This window comes from Triturus cristatus, chromosome 1_1 (assembly GCF_964204655.1).
Source record: "Triturus cristatus chromosome 1_1, aTriCri1.1, whole genome shotgun sequence".
Lineage (NCBI taxonomy): Eukaryota > Metazoa > Chordata > Amphibia > Caudata > Salamandridae > Triturus > Triturus cristatus.
The window spans coordinates 401641459-401660083 of NC_140579.1; positions in this window are offsets into that span (position 1 = coordinate 401641459).

Sequence of the window (18625 nt, forward strand, 5' to 3'; positions counted from 1 at the left end):
GCAAGGGACTTACGTCTGAGCATACCCTGCCAACTTATGGTGAACAAAGCGGTACAAAAGGGGGTGGGGATGGGCGGAGCATCAGAACCAATCATACACTCACACCCAGTCAACAGATCTGGGTTTGATCCATCACCATTCTTTAGCCCACTCTGCCACCCCAGTTCAGACATGGCCATATGCAAATCAGTCTGACCCTGTGCCTCATGGGAACAGTCCAGCCCAAACTGCCAAGCAATGCCTTCCCTGGACCGGAAACAAGCTTCATAGGACCGGTTTCTGGCATTTCAGCCGTCTTCAGCCAGGCTTGCTTCAATCCAGTGGCAAAGTGAGCAAGGGACTCACGTCTGAGCATACCCTGCCAACTTATGGCGAACAAAGCGGTACAAAAGGGGGTGGTGATGGACGGAGCATCAGAACCACTCAAACACTCACACCCAGTCAACAGATCTGGGTTTGATCCATTACCGTTCTTTAGCCCACTCTGCCACCCCAGTTCAGACATGGCCATATGCAAATCAGTCTGACCCTGTGCCTCATGGGACCAGTCCAGCCCAAACTGCCAAGCAATGCCTTCCCTGGACCGGAAACAAGCTTCCTAGGACCGGTTTCTGGCATTTCAGCTGTCTTCAGCCAGGCTTGCTTGAATCCAGTGGCAAAGTGAGCAAGGGACTCACGTCTGAGCATACCCTGCCAACTTATGGCGAACAAAGCGGTACAAAAGGGGGTGGTGATGGACGGAGCATCAGAACCAATCAAACACTCACACCCAGTCAACAGATCTGGGTTTGATCCATCACCGTTCTTTAGCCCACTCAGCCACCCAGGTTCAGACATGGCCATATGCAAATCAGTCTGACCCTGTGCCTCATGGGAACAGTCCAGCCCGAACTGCCAAGCAATGCCTTCCCTGGACCGGAAACAAGCTTCCTAGGACCGGTTGCTGGCATTTCAGCCGTCTTCAGCCAGGCTTGCTTGAATCCAGTGGCAAAGAGAGCAAGGGACTCACGTCTGAGCATACCCTGCCAACTTATGGCGAACAAAGCGGTACAAAAGGGGGTGGTGATGGACGGAACATCAGAACCAATCAAAAACTCACACCCAGTCAACAGATCTGGGTTTGATACATCACCGTTCTTTAGCCCACTCTGCCACCCCAGTTCAGACATGGCCATACGCAAATCAGTCTGACCCTGTGCCTCATGGGAACAGTCCAGCCCGAACTGCCAAGCTATGCCTTCACTGTACCGGAAACAAGCTTCCTAGGACCGGTTTCTGGCGTTTCAGCCGTCTTCAGCCAGGCTTGCTTGAATCCAGTGGCAAAGTGAGCAAGTGACTCACGTCTGAGCATACCCTGCCAACTTATGGCGAACAAAGCGGTACAAAAGGGGGTGGTGATGGACGGAGCATCAGAACCAATCAAACACTCACACCCAGTCAACAGATCTGGGTTTGATCCATCACCGTTCTTTAGCCCACTCAGCCACCCAGGTTCAGACATGGCCCTATGCAAATCAGTCTGACCCTGTGCCTCATGGGAACAGTCCAGCCCGAACTGCCAAGCAATGCCTTCCCTGGACCGGAAACAAGCTTCCTAGGACCGGTTTCTGGCATTTCAGCCGTTTTCAGCCAGGCTTGCTTGAATCCTGTGGCAAAGTGATCAAGGGACTCACGTCTGAGCATACCCTGCCGACTTATGGCGAAAAAAGCGGTACAAAAGGGAGTGGTGATGGACGGAGCATCAGAACCAATCAAACACTCACACCCAGTCAACAGATCTGGGTTTGAACCATCACCGTTCTTTAGCCCACTCTGCCACCCCAGTTCAGACATGGCCATATGCAAATCAGTCTGACCCTGAGCCTCATGGGAACAGTCCAGCCCGAACTGCCAAGCAATGCCTTCCCTGGACCGAAAAACAAGCTTCCTAGGACCGGTTTCTGGCATTTCAGCCATTTTCAGCCAGGTTTGCTTGAATCCAGTGGCAAAGTGAGCAAGGGACTCACGTCTGAGAATACCCTGCCAACTTATGGCAAACAAAGCGGTACAAAAGGGGGTGGTGATGGACGGAGCTTCAGAACCAATGAAACACTCACACCCAGGCAACAAATCTGGGTTTGATCAATCACCGTTCTTTAGCCCACTCTGCCACCCCAGTTCAGACATGGCCATATGCAAATCAGTCTGACCCTGTGCCTCATGGGAACAGTCCAGCCCGACTGCCAAGCAATGCCTTCCCTGGACCGGAAACAAGCTTCCTACGACCGGTTTCTGGCATTTCACCGTTTTCAGCCAGGCTTGTTTGAATCCAGTGGCAAAGTGAGCAAGGGACTTACGTCTGAGCATACCCTGCCAACTTATGGTGAACAAAGCGGTACAAAAGGGGGTGGGGATAGACGGAGCATCAGAACCAATCAAAAACTGACACCCAGTCAACAGATCTGGGTTTGATACATCACCGTTCTTTAGCCCTCTCTGCCACCCCAGTTCAGACATGGCCACATGCAAATCAGTCTGATCCTGTGCCTCATGGGAACAGTCCAGCCCAAACTGCCAAGCAATGCCTTCCCTGGACCGGAAACAAGCTTCCTAGGACCGGTTTCTGGCATTTCAGCCGTCTTCAGCCAGACTTGCTTGAATCCAGTGGCAAAGTGAGCAAGGGACTTACGTCTGAGCATACCCTGCCAACTTATGGCAAACAAAGCGGTACAAAAGGGGGTGTTGATGGACGGAGCATCAGAACCAATCAAACACTCACACCCAATCAACAGATCTGGGTTTGATCCATCACCGTTCTTTAGCTCACTCTGCCACCCCAGATCACACATGGCCATACACAAATCAGTCTGACCCTGTGCCTCATGGGAACAGTCCAGCCCGAACTGCCAAGCAATGCCTTCCCTGGACCGGAAACAAGCTTCCTAGGACCGTTTCTGGCATTTCAGCCGTCTTCAGCCAGACTTGCTTGAATCCAGTGGCAAAGTGAGCAAGGGACTAACGTCTGAGCATACCCTGCCAACTTATGGCGAACAAAGCGGTACAAATGGGGGTGGTGATGGACAGAGCATCAGAACCAATCAAACACTCACACCCAGTCAACAAATCTGGGTTTGATTCATCACCGTTCTTTAGCCCACTCTGCCACCCCAGTTCAGACATGGCCATATGCAAATCAGTCTGACCCTGTGCCTCATGGGAACAGTCCAGCCCGAACTGCCAAGCAATGCCTTCCCTGGACCGGAAACAAGCTTCCTAGGACCGGTTTCTGGCATTTCAGCCGTTTTCAGCCAGGCTTGCTTGAATCCAGTGGCAAAGTGAGCAAGGGGCTCCCGTCTGAGCATACCCTGCCAACTTATGCCGAACAAAGCGGTACAAAAGGAGGTGGTGATGGACGGAGCATCAGAACCAATCAAACACTCACATCCAGTCAACACATCTGGGTTTGATCCATCACCGTTCTTTAGCCCACTCTGCCACCCCAGTTCAGACATGACCATATGCAAATCAGTCTGACCATGTGCCTCATGGGAACAGTCTAGCCCGAACTGCCAAGCAATGCCTTCCCTGGACCGGAAACAAGCTTTCTAGGACCAGTTTCTGGCATTTCAGCTGTCTTCAGCCAGGCTTGCTTGAATCCAGTGGCAAAGTGAGCAAGGGACTCACGTCTGAGCATACCCTGCCAACTTATGGCGAACAAAGCGGTACAAAAGGGGGTGGTGATGGACGGAACATCAGAACCAATCAAAAACTCACACCCAGTCAAAAGATCTGGGTTTGATACATCACCGTTCTTTAGCCCTCTCTGCCACCCCAGTTCAGACATGGCCACATGCAAATCAGTCTGACCCTGTGCCTCATGGGAACAGTCCAGCCCAAACTGCCAAGCAATGCCTTCCCTGGACCGGAAACAAGCTTCCTAGGACCGGTTTCTGGCATTTCAGCCGTCTTCAGCCAGACTTGCTTGAATCCAGTGGCAAAGTGAGCAAGGGACTTACGTCTGAGCATACCCTGCCAACTTATGGCGAACAAAGCGGTACAAAAGGGGGTGGTGATGGACGGAGCATCAGAACCAATCAAACACTCACACCCAGTCAACAGATCTGGGTTTGATCCATCACCGTTCTTTAGCTCACTCTGCCACCCCAGATCAGACATGGCCATACGCAAATCAGTCTGACCCTGTGCCTCATGGGAACAGTCCAGCCCGAACTGCCAAGCAATGCCTTCACTGGACCAGAAACAAGCTTCCTAGGACCGGTTTCTGGCATTTCAGCCGTCTTCAGCCAGGCTTGCTTGAATCCAGTGGCAAAGTGTGCAAGGGACTTACGTCTGAGCATACCCTGCCAACTTATGGTGAACAAAGCGGTACAAAAGGGGGTGGTGATGGACGGAGCATCAGAACCAATCAAACACTCACACCCAGTCAATAGATCTGGGTTTGATCCATCACCGTTCTTTAGCCCACTCAGCCACCCAGGTTCAGACATGGCCATATGCAAATCAGTCTGACCCTGTGCCTCATGGGAACAGTCCAGCCCGAACTGCCAAGCAATGCCTTCCCTGCACCGGAAACAAGCTTCCTAGGACCGGTTTCTGGCATTTCTGCCGTTTTCAGCCAGGCTTGCTTGAATCCTGTGGCAAAGTGACCAAGGGACTCACGTCTGAGCATACCCTGCCAACTTATGGCGAACAAAGCGGTACAAAAGGGAGTGGTGATGGACGGAGCATCAGAACCAATCAAACACTCACACCCAGTCAACAGATCTGGGTTTGAACCATCACCGTTCTTTAGCCCACTCTGCCACCCCAGTTCAGACATGGCCATATGCAAATCAGTCTGACCCTGTGCCTCATGGGAACAGTCCAGCCCGAACTGCCAAGCAATGCCTTCCCTGGACCGGAAACAAGCTTCCTAGGACCGGTTTCTGGCATTTCAGCCATTTTCAGCCAGGTTTGCTTGAATCCAGTGGCAAAGTGAGCAAGGGACTCACGTCTGAGCATACCCTGCCAACTTATGGTGAACAAAGCGGTACAAAAGGGGGTGGTGATGGACGGAGCATCAGAACCGATGAAACACTCACACCCAGTCAACAAATCTGGGTTTGATCCATCACCGTTCTTTAGCCCACTCTGCCAGCCCAGTTCAGACATGGCCAAATGCAAATCAGTCTGACCCTGTGCCTCATGGGAACAGTCCAGCCCGAATTGCCAAGCATTGCCTTCCCCGGACAGGAAACAAGCTTCCTAGGACCTGTTTCTGGCATTTCAGCCGTTTTCAGCCAGGCTTGCTTGAATCCAGTGGCAAAGTGAACAAGGGACTCAAGTCAGGGCATTCCCTGCCAACTTATGGCGAACAAAGCAGTACAAAAGGGGGTGGTGATGGACGGAGCATCAGAACCGATCAAACACTCACAACCAGTCAACAGATCTGTGTTTGATCCATCACCGTTCTTTAGCCCACTCTGCCACCCCAGTTCAGACATGGCCATATGCAAATCAGTTTGACCCTGTGCATAATGGGAACAGTCCAGCCTGACTGCCAAGCAATGCCTTCCCTGGACCGGAAACAAGCTTCCTACGACCGGTTTCTGGCATTTCACCCGTCTTCAGCCAGGCGTGTTTGAATCCAGTGGCAAAGTGAGCAAGGGACTTACGTCTGAGCATACCCTGCCAACTTATGGTGAACAAAGCGGTACAAAAGGGGGTGGGGATGGACGGAGCATCAGAACCAATCAAACACTCACACCCAGTCAACAGATCTGGGTTTGATCGATCACCATTCTTTAGCCCACTCTGCCACCCCAGTTCAGACATGGCCATATGCAAATCAGTCTGACCCTGTGCCTCATGGGAACAGTCCAGCCCAAACTGCCAAGCAATGCCTTCCCTGGACCGGAAACAAGCTTCATAGGACCGGTTTCTGGCATTTCAGCCGTCTTCAGCCAGGCTTGCTTCAATCCAGTGGCAAAGTGAGCAAGGGACTCACGTCTGAGCATACCCTGCCAACTTATGGCGAACAAAGCGGTACAAAAGGGGGTGGTGATGGACGGAGCATCAGAACCAATCAAACACTCACACCCAGTTAACAGATATGGGTTTGATCCATCACCGTTCTTTAGCCCACTCTGCCACCCCAGTTCAGACATGGCCATATGCAAATCAGTCTGACCCTGTGCCTCATGGGAACAGCCCAGCCCGAACTGCCAAGCAATGCCTTCCCTGGACTGGAAACAAGCTTCCTAGGACCGGTTTCTGGAATTTCAGCCGTCTTCAACCAGGCTTGCTTGAATTCAGTGGCAAAGTGAGCAAGGGACTCACATCTGAGCATACACTGCCAACTTATGGCGAACAAAGCGGTACAAAAGGGGGTGGTGATGGACGGAGCATCAGAACCAATCAAACACTCACATCCAGTCAACACATCTGGGTTTGATCCATCACCGTTCTTTAGCCCACTCTGCCACCTCAGTTGAGACATGACCATATGCAAATCAGTCTGACCATGTGCCTCATGGGAACAGTCTAGCCCGAACTGCCAAGCAATGCCTTCCCTGGACCGGAAACAAGCTTCCTAGGACCAGTTTCTGGCATTTCAGCCATCTTCAGCCAGGCTTGCTTGAATCCAGTGGCAAAGTGAGCAAGGCACTCAAGTCTGAGCATATCCTGCCAACTTATGGTGAACAAAGCAGAACAAAAGGGGGTGGTGATGGACGGAACATCAGAACCAATCAAAAACTCACACCCAGTCAAAAGATCTGGGTTTGATACATCACCGTCCTTTAGCCCTCTCTGCCACCCCAGTTCAGACATGGCCACATGAAAATCAGTCTGACCCTGTGCCTCATGGGAACAGTCCAGCCCAAACTGCCAAGCAATGCCTTCCCTGGACCGGAAACAAGCTTCCTAGGACCGGTTTCTGGCATTTCAGCCGTCTTCAGCCAGACTTGCTTGAATCCAGTGGCAAAGTGAGCAAGGGACTTACGTCTGAGCATACCCTGCCAACTTATGGCGAACAAAGCGGTACAAAAGGGGGTGGTGATGGACGGAGCATCAGAACCAATCAAACACTCACACCCAATCAACAGATCTGGGTTTGATCCATCACCGTTCTTTAGCTCACTCTGCCACCCCAGATCAGACATGGCCATACACAAATCAGTCTGACCCTGTGCCTCATGGGAACAGTCCAGCCCGAACTGCCAAGCAATGCCTTCCCTGGACCGGAAACAAGCTTCCTAGGACCGGTTTGGGGCATTTCAGCCATCTTCAGCCAGGCTTGCTTGAATCCAGTGGCAAAGTGAGCAAGGGACTCAGGTCTGACCATACCCTGCCAACTTATGGCGAACAAAGCGGTACAAATGGGGGTGGTGATGGACGGAGCATCAGAACCAATCAAACACTCACACCCAGTCAACAAATCTGGGTTTGATTCATCACCGTTCTTTAGCCCACTCTGCCACCCCAGTTCAGACATGGCCATATGCAAATCAGTCTGACCATGTGCCTCATTGGAACAGTCTAGCCCGAACTGCCAAGCAATGCCTTCCCTGGACCGGAAACAAGCTTTCTAGGACCAGTTTCTGGCATTTCAGCCGTCTTCAGCCAGGCTTGCTTGAATCCAGTGGCAAAGTGAGCAAGGGACTCACGTCTGAGCATACCCTGCAACTTAAGGCGAACAAAGCGGTACAAAAGGGGGTGGTGATGGACGGAACATCAGAACCAATCAAAAACTCACACCCAGTCAACAGATCTGGGTTTGATACATCACCGTTCTTTAGCCCTCTCTGCCACCCCAGTTCAGACATGGCCACATGCAAATCAGTCTGACCCTGTGCCTCATGGGAACAGTCCAGCCCAAACTGCCAAGCAATGCCTTCCCTGGACCGGAAACAAACTTCCTAGGACCGGTTTCTGGCATTTCAGCCGTCTTCAGCCAGACTTGCTTGAATCCAGTGGCAAAGTGAGCAAGGGACTTACCTCTGAGCATACCCTGCCAACTTATGGCGAACAAAGCGGTACAAAAGGGGGTGGTGATAGACGGAGCATCAGAACCAATCAAACACTCACACCCAGTCAACAGATCTGGGTTTGATCCATCACCGTTCTTTAGCTCACTCTGCCACCCCAGATCAGACATGGCCATACGCAAATCAGTCTGACCCTGTGCCTCATGGGAACAGTCCAGCCCGAACTGCCAAGCAATGCCTTCCCTGGACCAGAAACAAGCTTCCTAGGACCGGTTTCTGGCATTTCAGCCGTTTTCAGCCAGGCTTGCTTGAATCCAGTGGCAAAGTGTGCAAGGGACTCACGTCTGAGCATACCCTGCCAACTTATGGCGAACAAAGCGGTACAAAAGGGGGTGGTGATGGACAGAGCATCAGAACCAATCAAACACTCACACCCAGTCAATAGATCTGGGTTTGATCCATCACCGTTCTTTAGCCCACTCAGCCACCCAGGTTCAGACATGGCCACATGCAAATCAGTCTGACCCTGTGCCTCATGGGAACAGTCCAGCCCGAACTGCCAAGCAATGCCTTCCCTGGACTGGAAACAAGCTTCCTAGGACCGGTTTCTGGCATTTCAGCCGTTTTCAGCCAGGCTTGCTTGAATCCTGTGGCAAAGTGACCAAGGGACTCAAGTCTGAGCATACCCTGCCAACTTATGGCGAACAAAGCGGTACAAAAGGGAGTGGTGATGGACGGAGCATCAGAACCAATCAAACACTCAAACCCAGTCAACAGATCTGGGTTTGAACCATCACCGTTCTTTAGCCCACTCTGCCACCCCAGTTCAGACATGGCCATATGCAAATCAGTCTGACCCTGAGCCTCATGGAAACAGTCCAGCCCGAACTGCCAAGCAATGCCTTCCCTGGACCGGAAACAAGCTTCCTAGGACCAGTTTCTGGCATTTCAGCCGTCTTCAGCCAGGCTTGCTTGAATCCAGTGGCAAAGTGAGCAAGGCACTCAAGTCTGAGCATACCCTGCCAACTTATGGCGAACAAAGCGGAACAAAAGGGGGTGGTGATGGACGGAACATCAGAACCAATCAAAAACTGAGACCCAGTCAACAGATCTGGGTTTGATACATCACCGTTCTTTAGCCCTCTCTGCCACCCCAGTTCAGACATGGCCACATGCAAATCAGTCTGATCCTGTGCCTCATGGGAACAGTCCAGCCCAAACTGCCAAGCAATGCCTTCCCTGGACCGGAAACAAGCTTCCTAGGACCGGTTTCTGGCGTTTCAGCCGTCTTCAGCCAGACTTGCTTGAATCCAGTGGCAAAGTGAGCAAGGGACTTACGTCTGAGCATACCCTGCCAACTTATGGCGAACAAAGTGGTACAAAAGGGGGTGTTGATGGACGGAGCATCAGAACCAATCAAACACTCACACCCAATCAACAGATCTGGGTTTGATCCATCATCGTTCTTTAGCTCACTCTGCCACCCCAGATCACACATGGCCATACACAAATCAGTCTGACCCTGTGCCTCATGGGAACAGTCCAGACCGAACTGCCAAGCAATGCCTTCCCTGGACCGGAAACAAGCTTCCTAGGACCGGTTTCTGGCATTTCAGCCGTCTTCAGCCAGACTTGCTTGAATCCAGTGGCAAAGTGAGCAAGGGACTCACGTCTGAGCATACCCTGCCAACTTATGGCGAACAAAGCGGTACAAATGGGGGTGGTGATGGACAGAGCATCAGAACCAATCAAACACTCACACCCAGTCAACAAATCTGGGTTTGATTCATCACCGTTCTTTAGCCCACTCTGCCACCCCAGTTCAGACATGGCCATATGCAAATCACTCTGACCCTGTGCCTCATGGGAACAGTCCAGTCCGAACTGCCAAGCAATGCCTTCCCTGGACCGGAAACAAGCTTCCTAGGACCGGTTTCTGGCATTTCAGCCGTTTTCAGCCAGGCTTGCTTGAATCCAGTGGCAAAGTGAGCAAGGGACTCCCGTCTGAGAATACCCTGCCAACTTATGCCGAACAAAGCGGTACAAAAGGAGGTGGTGATGGACGGAGCATCAGAACCAATCAAACACTCACATCCAGTCAACACATCTGGGTTTGATCCATCACCGTTCTTTAGCCCACTCTGCCACCCCAGTTCAGACATGACCATATGCAAATCAGTCTGACCATGTGCCTCATGGGAACAGTCTAGCCCGAACTGCCAAGCAATGCCTTCCCTGGACCGGAAACAAGCTTTCTAGGACCAGTTTCTGGCATTTCAGCCGTCTTCAGCCAGACTTGCTTGAATCCAGTGGCAAAGTGAGCAAGGGACTTACGTCTTAGCATACCCTGCCAACTTATGGCGAACAAAGCGGTACAAAAGGGGGTGTTGATGGACGGAGCATCAGAACCAATCAAACACTCACACCCAATCAACAGATCTGGGTTTGATCCATCACCGTTCTTTAGCTCACTCTGCCACCCCAGATCACACATGGCCATACACAAATCAGTCTGACCCTGTGCCTCATGGGAACAGTCCAGCCCGAACTGCCAAGCAATGTCTTCCCTGGACCGGAAACAAGCTTCCTAGGACCGGTTTCTGGCATTTCAGCCGTCTTCAGCCAGACTTGCTTAAATCCAGTGGCAAAGTGAGCAAGGGACTCACGTCTGAGCATACCCTGCCAACTTATGGCGAACAAAGCGGTTCAAATGGGGGTGGTGATGGACAGAGCATCAGAAACAATCAAACACTCACACCCAGTCAACAAATCTGGGTTTGATTCATCACCGTTCTTTAGCCCACTCTGCCACCCCAGTTCAGACATGGCCATATGCAAATCAGTCTGACCCTGTGCCTCATGGGAACAGTCCAGCCCGAACTGCCAAGCAATGCCTTCCCTGGACCGGAAACAAGCTTCCTAGGACTGGTTTCTGGCATTTCAGCCGTTTTCAGCCAGGCTTGCTTGAATCCAGTGGCAAAGTGAGCAAGGGACTCCCGTCTGAGCATACCCTGCCAACTTATGCCGAACAAAGCGGTACAAAAGGAGGTGGTGATGGACGGAGCATCAGAACCAATCAAACACTCACATCCAGTCAACACATCTGAGTTTGATCAATCACCGTTTTTAGCCCATTCTGCCACCCCAGTTCAGACATGACCATATGCAAATCAGTCTGACCATGTGCCTCATGGGAACAGTCTAGCCCGAACTGCCAAGCAATGCCTTCCCTGGACCGGAAACAAGCTTTCTAGGACCAGTTTCTGGCATTTCAGCTGTCTTCAGCCAGGCTTGCTTGAATCCAGTGGCAAAGTGAGCAAGGGACTCACGTCTGAGCATACCCTGCCAACTTATGGCGAACAAAGCGGTACAAAAGGGGGTGGTGATGGACGGAACATCAGAACCAATCAAAAACTCACACCCAGTCAACAGATCTGGGTTTGATACATCACCGTTCTTTAGCCCTCTCTCCCACCCCAGTTCAGACATGGCCACATGCAAATCAGTCTGACCCTGTGCCTCATGGGAACAGTCCAGCCAAAACTGCCAAGCAATGCCTTCCCTGGACCGGAAACAAGCTTCCTAGGACCGGTTTCTGGCATTTCAGCCGTCTTCAGCCAGACTTGCTTGAATCCAGTGGCAAAGTGAGCAAGGGACTTACGTCTGAGCATACCCTGCCAACTTATGGCGAACAAAGCGGTACAAAAGGGGGTGGTGATGGACAGAGCATCAGAACCAATCAAACACTCACACCCAGTCAACAGATGTGGGTTTGATCCATCACCGTTCTTTAGCTCACTCTGCCACCCCAGATCAGACATGGCCATACGCAAATCAGTCTGACCCTGTGCCTCATGGGAACAGTCCAGCCCGAACTGCCAAGCAATGCCTTCACTGGACCAGAAACAAGCTTCCTAGGACCGGTTTCTGGCATTTCAGCCGTCTTCAGCCAGGCTTGCTTGAATCCAGTGGCAAAGTGTGCAAGGGACTCACGTCTGAGCATACCCTGCCAACTTATGGTGAACAAAGCGGTACAAAAGGGGGTGGTGATGGACGGAGCATCAGAACCAATCAAACACTCACACCCAGTCAATAGATCTGGGTTTGATCCATCACCGTTCTTTAGCCCACTCAGCCACCCAGGTTCAGACATGGCCATATGCAAATCAGTCTGACCCTGTGCCTCATGGGAACAGTCCAGCCCGAACTGCCAAGTAATGCCTTCCCTGGACAGGAAACAAGCTTCCTAGGACCGGTTTCTGGCATTTCTGCCGTTTTCAGCCAGGCTTGCTTGAATCCTGTGGCAAAGTGACCAAGGGACTCACGTCTGAGCATACCCTGCCAACTTATGGCGAACAAAGCGGTACAAAAGGGAGTGGTGATGGACGGAGCATCAGAACCAATCAAACACTCACACCCAGTCAACAGATCTGGGTTTGAACCATCACCGTTCTTTAGCCCACTCTGCCACCCCAGTTCAGACATGGCCATATGCAAATCAGTCTGACCCTGTGCCTCATGGGAACAGTCCAGCCCGAACTGCCAAGCAATGCCTTCCCTGGACCGGAAACAAGCTTCCTAGGACCGGTTTCTGGCATTTCAGCCATTTTCAGCCAGGTTTGCTTGAATCCAGTGGCAAAGTGAGCAAGGGACTCACGTCTGAGCATACCCTGCCAACTTATGGTGAACAAAGCGGTACAAAAGGGGGTGGTGATGGACGAAGCATCAGAACCGATGAAACACTCACACCCAGTCAACAAATCTGGGTTTTATCCATCACCGTTCTTTAGCCCACTCTGCCAGCCCAGTTCAGACATGGCCATATGCAAATCAGTCTGACCCTGTGCCTCATGGGAACAGTCCAGCCCGAATTGCCAAGCATTGCCTTCCCCGGACAGGAAACAAGCTTCCTAGGACCTGTTTCTGGCATTTCAGCCGTTTTCAGCCAGGCTTGCTTGAATCCAGTGGCAAAGTGAGCAAGGGACTCAAGTCAGAGCATTCCCTGTCAACTTATGGCGAACAAAGCAGTACAAAAGGGGGTGGTGATGGACGGAGTATCAGAACCGATCAAACACTCACAACCAGTCAACAGATCTGTGTTTGATCCATCACCGTTCTTTAGCCCACTCTGCCACCCCAGTTCAGACATGGCCATATGCAAATCAGTTTGACCCTGTGCATCATGGGAACAGTCCAGCCCGACTGCCAAGCAATGCCTTCCCTGGACCGGAAACAAGCTTCCTACGACCGGTTTCTGGCATTTCAGCCGTCTTCAGCCAGGCTTGCTTGAATCCAGTGGCAAAGTGTGCAAGGGACTCACGTCTGAGCACACCCTGCCAACTTATGGCGAACAAAGCGGTACAAAAGGGGGTGGTGATGGACGGAGCATCAGAACCAATCAAACACTCACACCCAGTCAATAGATCTGGGTTTGATCCATCACCGTTCTTTAGCCCACTCAGCCATCCAGGTTCAGACATGGCCACATGCAAATCAGTCTGACCCTGTGCCTCATGGGAACAGTCCAGCCCGAACTGCCAAGCAATGCCTTCCCTGGACCGGAAACAAGCTTCCTAGGACCGGTTTCTGGCATTTCAGCCATTTTCAGCCAGGCTTGCTTGAATCCTGTGGCAAAGTGACCAAGGGACTCAAGTCTGAGCATACCCTGCCAACTTATGGCGAACAAAGCGGTACAAAAGGGAGTGGTGATGGACGGAGCATCAGAACCAATCAAACACTCACACCCAGTCAACAGATCTGGGTTTGAACCATCACCGTTCTTTAGCCCACTCTGCCACCCCAGTTCAGACATGGCCATATGCAAATCAGTCTGACCCTGAGCCTCATGGGAACAGTCCAGCCCGAACTGCCAAGCAATGCCTTCCCTGGACCGGAAACAAGCTTCCTAGGACCAGTTTCTGGCATTTCAGCCGTCTTCAGCCAGGCTTGCTTGAATCCAGTGGCAAAGTGAGCAAGGCACTCAAGTCTGAGCATACCCTGCCAACTTATGGCGAACAAAGCGGAACAAAAGGGGGTGGTGATGGACGGAACATCAGAACCAATCAAAAACTGACACCCAGTCAACAGATCTGGGTTTGATACATCACCGTTCTTTAGCCCTCTCTGCCACCCCAGTTCAGACATGGCCACATGCAAATCAGTCTGATCCTGTGCCTCATGGGAACAGTCCAGCCCAAACTGCCAAGCAATGCCTTCCCTGGACCGGAAACAAGCTTCCTAGGACCGGTTTCTGGCATTTCTGCCGTTTTCAGCCAGGCTTGCTTGAATCCTGTGGCAAAGTGACCAAGGGACTCACGTCTGAGCATACCCTGCCAACTTATGGCGAACAAAGCGGTACAAAAGGGAGTGGTGATGGACGGAGCATCAGAACCAATCAAACACTCACACCCAGTCAACAGATCTGGGTTTGAACCATCACCGTTCTTTAGCCCACTCTGCCACCCCAGTTCAGACATGGCCATATGCAAATCAGTCTGACCCTGTGCCTCATGGGAACAGTCCAGCCCGAACTGCCAAGCAATGCCTTCCCTGGACCGGAAACAAGCTTCCTAGGACCGGTTTCTGGCATTTCAGCCATTTTCAGCCAGGTTTGCTTGAATCCAGTGGCAAAGTGAGCAAGGGACTCACGTCTGAGCATACCCTGCCAACTTATGGTGAACAAAGCGGTACAAAAGGGGGTGGTGATGGACGAAGCATCAGAACCGATGAAACACTCACACCCAGTCAACAAATCTGGGTTTTATCCATCACCGTTCTTTAGCCCACTCTGCCAGCCCAGTTCAGACATGGCCATATGCAAATCAGTCTGACCCTGTGCCTCATGGGAACAGTCCAGCCCGAATTGCCAAGCATTGCCTTCCCCGGACAGGAAACAAGCTTCCTAGGACCTGTTTCTGGCATTTCAGCCGTTTTCAGCCAGGCTTGCTTGAATCCAGTGGCAAAGTGAGCAAGGGACTCAAGTCAGAGCATTCCCTGTCAACTTATGGCGAACAAAGCAGTACAAAAGGGGGTGGTGATGGACGGAGCATCAGAACCGATCAAACACTCACAACCAGTCAACAGATCTGTGTTTGATCCATCACCATTCTTTAGCCCACTCTGCCACCCCAGTTCAGACATGGCCATATGCAAATCAGTCTGACCCTGTGCCTCATGGGAACAGTCCAGCCCAAACTGCCAAGCAATGCCTTCCCTGGACCGGAAACAAGCTTCATAGGACCCGTTTCTGGCATTTCAGCCGTCTTCAGCCAGGCTTGCTTGAATCCAGTGGCAAAGTGTGCAAGGGACTCACGTCTGAGCACACCCTGCCAACTTATGGCGAACAAAGCGGTACAAAAGGGGGTGGTGATGGACGGAGCATCAGAACCAATCAAACACTCACACCCAGTCAATAGATCTGGGTTTGATCCATCACCGTTCTTTAGCCCACTCAGCCATCCAGGTTCAGACATGGCCACATGCAAATCAGTCTGACCCTGTGCCTCATGGGAACAGTCCAGCCCAAACTGCCAAGCAATGCCTTCCCTGGACCGGGAACAAGCTTCCTAGGACCGGTTTCTGGCATTTCAGCCGTCTTCAGCCAGACTTGCTTGAATCCAGTGGCAAAGTGAGCAAGGGACTTACGTCTTAGCATACCCTGCCAACTTATGGCGAACAAAGCGGTACAAAAGGGGGTGTTGATGGACTGAGCATCAGAACCAATCAAACACTCACACCCAATCAACAGATCTGGGTTTGATCCATCACCGTTCTTTAGCTCACTCTGCCACCCCAGATCACACATGGCCATACACAAATCAGTCTGACCCTGTGCCTCATGGGAACAGTCCAGCCCGAACTGCCAAGCAATGTCTTCCCTGGACCGGAAACAAGCTTCCTAGGACCGGTTTCTGGCATTTCAGCCGTCTTCAGCCAGACTTGCTTGAATCCAGTGGCAAAGTGAGCAAGGGACTCACGTCTGAGCATACCCTGCCAACTTATGGCGAACAAAGCGGTACAAATGGGGGTGGTGATGGACAGAGCATCAGAACCAATCAAACACTCACACCCAGTCAACAAATCTGGGTTTGATTCATCACCGTTCTTTAGCCCACTCTGCCACCCCAGTTCAGACATGGCCATATGCAAATCAGTCTGACCCTGTGCCTCATGGGAACAGTCCAGCCCGAACTGCCAAGCAATGCCTTCCCTGGACCGGAAACAAGCTTCCTAGGACCGGTTTCTGGCATTTCAGCCGTTTTCAGCCAGGCTTGCTTGAATCCAGTGGCAAAGTGAGCAAGGGACTCCCGTCTGAGCATACCCTGCCAACTTATGCCGAACAAAGCGGTACAAAAGGAGGTGGTGATGGACGGAGCATCAGAACCAATCAAACACTCACATCCAGTCAACACATCTGGGTTTGATCAATCACCGTTTTTAGCCCATTCTGCCACCCCAGTTCAGACATGACCATATGCAAATCAGTCTGACCATGTGCCTCATGGGAACAGTCCAGCCAAAACTGCCAAGCAATGCCTTCCCTGGACCGGAAACAAGCTTCCTAGGACCGGTTTCTGGCATTTCAGCCGTCTTCAGCCAGACTTGCTTGAATCCAGTGGCAAAGTGAGCAAGGGACTTACGTCTGAGCATACCCTGCCAACTTATGGCGAACAAAGCGGTACAAAAGGGGGTGGTGATGGACGGAGCATCAGAACCAATCAAACACTCACACCCAGTCAACAGATCTGGGTTTGATCCATCACCGTTCTTTAGCTCACTCTGCCACCCCAGATCAGACATGGCCATACGCAAATCAGTCTGACCCTGTGCCTCATGGGAACAGTCCAGCCCGAACTGCCAAGCAATGCCTTCACTGGACCAGAAACAAGCTTCCTAGGACCGGTTTCTGGCATTTCAGCCGTCTTCAGCCAGGCTTGCTTGAATCCAGTGGCAAAGTGTGCAAGGGACTCACGTCTGAGCATACCCTGCCAACTTATGGTGAACAAAGCGGTACAAAAGGGGGTGGTGATGGACGGAGCATCAGAACCAATCAAACACTCACACCCAGTCAATAGATCTGGGTTTGATCCATCACCGTTCTTTAGCCCACTCAGCCACCCAGGTTCAGACATGGCCATATGCAAATCAGTCTGACCCTGTGCTTCATGGGAACAGTCCAGCCCGAACTGCCAAGCAATGCCTTCCCTGGACCGGAAACAAGCTTCCTAGGACCGGTTTCTGGCATTTCTGCCGTTTTCAGCCAGGCTTGCTTGAATCCTGTGGCAAAGTGACCAAGGGACTAACGTCTGAGCATACCCTGCCAACTTATGGCGAACAAAGCGGTACAAAAGGGAGTGGTGATGGACGGAGCATCAGAACCAATCAAACACTCACACCCAGTCAACAGATCTGGGTTTGAACCATCACCGTTCTTTAGCCCACTCTGCCACCCCAGTTCAGACATGGCCATATGCAAATCAGCATCACCCTGTGCCTCATGGGAACAGTTCAGCCCGAACTGCCAAGCAATGCCTTCCCTGGACCGGAAACAAGCTTCCTAGGACCGGTTTCTGGCATTTCAGCCATTTTCAGCCAGGTTTGCTTGAATCCAGTGGCAAAGTGAGCAAGGGACTCACGTCTGAGCATACCCTGCCAACTTATGGTGAACAAAGCGGTACAAAAGGGGGTGGTGATGGACGAAGCATCAGAACCGATGAAACACTCACACCCAGTCAACAAATCTGGGTTTTATCCATCACCGTTCTTTAGCCCACTCTGCCAGCCCAGTTCAGACATGGCCATATGCAAATCAGTCTGACCCTGTGCCTCATGGGAACAGTCCAGCCCGAATTGCCAAGCATTGCCTTCCCCGGACAGGAAACAAGCTTCCTAGGACCTGTTTCTGGCATTTCAGCCGTTTTCAGCCAGGCTTGCTTGAATCCAGTGGCAAAGTGAGCAAGGGACTCAAGTCAGAGCATTCCCTGCCAACTTATGGCGAACAAAGCAGTACAAAAGGGGGTGGTGATGGACGGAGCATCAGAACCGATCAAACACTCACAACCAGTCAAGAGATCTGTGTTTGATCCATCACCGTTCTTAAGCCCACTCTGCCACCCCAGTTCAGACATGGCCATATGCAAATCAGTTTGACCCTGTGCATCATGGGAACAGTCCAGCCCGACTGCCAAGCAATGCCTTCCCTGGACCGGAAACAAGCTTCCTACGACCGGTTTCTGGCATTTCACCCGTCTTCAGCCAGGCTTGTTTGAATCCAGTGGCAAAGTGAGCAAGGGACTTACGTCTGAGCATACCCTGCCAACTTATGGTGAAAAAGCGGTACAAAAGTGTGTGGGGATGGACGGAGCATCAGAACCAATCAAACACTCACACCCAGTCAGCAGATCTGGGTTTGATCCATCACCATTCTTTAGCCCACTCTGCCACCCCAGTTCAGACATGGCCATATGCAAATCAGTCTGACCCTGTGCCTCATGGGAACAGTCCAGCCCAAACTGCCAAGCAATGCCTTCCCTGGACCGGAAACAAGCTTCATAGGACCGGTTTCTGGCATTTCAGCCGTCTTCAGCCAGGCTTGCTTGAATCCAGTGGCAAAGTGAGCAAGGCACTCAAGTCTGAGCATATCCTGCCAACTTATGGTG